This window comes from Penaeus monodon, chromosome 21 (assembly GCF_015228065.2).
Source record: "Penaeus monodon isolate SGIC_2016 chromosome 21, NSTDA_Pmon_1, whole genome shotgun sequence".
Classification (NCBI taxonomy): domain Eukaryota; kingdom Metazoa; phylum Arthropoda; class Malacostraca; order Decapoda; family Penaeidae; genus Penaeus; species Penaeus monodon.
This window is the reverse complement of record NC_051406.1, coordinates 39740806-39741038: the sequence shown is the minus strand read 5'-3', so window position 1 is coordinate 39741038 and position 233 is coordinate 39740806. Positions and strand designations below refer to the sequence as shown.

Here is a 233-nt window from a genome sequence, read left to right as displayed (position 1 = left end):
CCAGGACAAACAGGGCCATTTCACCGCGGAGAAAAACGGGGAATCAAAGGGGAAAACGTTCCAGTTACTTTGGGTTCCACTTCTTGTGTGATAACCTGAGAAAACTTGACAGAACACAAGTGTCATCGTGAGCAGTGTGAGAAAACTTGGCGGCGTGAAACGATGGCGGTGACTTGGAGGTCGATGGGTGTTTTGGATGGCCGTGTGACTGACAACTTCATGGATGACGTCAC

At 49.8% G+C, this 233-nt stretch overlaps 1 protein-coding gene across 1 annotated transcript in view; it reads right to left on the bottom strand.

Moving 5' to 3' along the window:
• Positions 1-133: 133 nt before the first annotated feature.
• The window catches only part of LOC119586485 (transducin-like enhancer protein 4), a gene marked incomplete in the record, with an annotated part of 158632 nt that continues 158532 nt past the window's right edge, over positions 134-233 (bottom strand). Inside the window, 1 exon segment of the mRNA XM_037935222.1 lies at positions 134-233.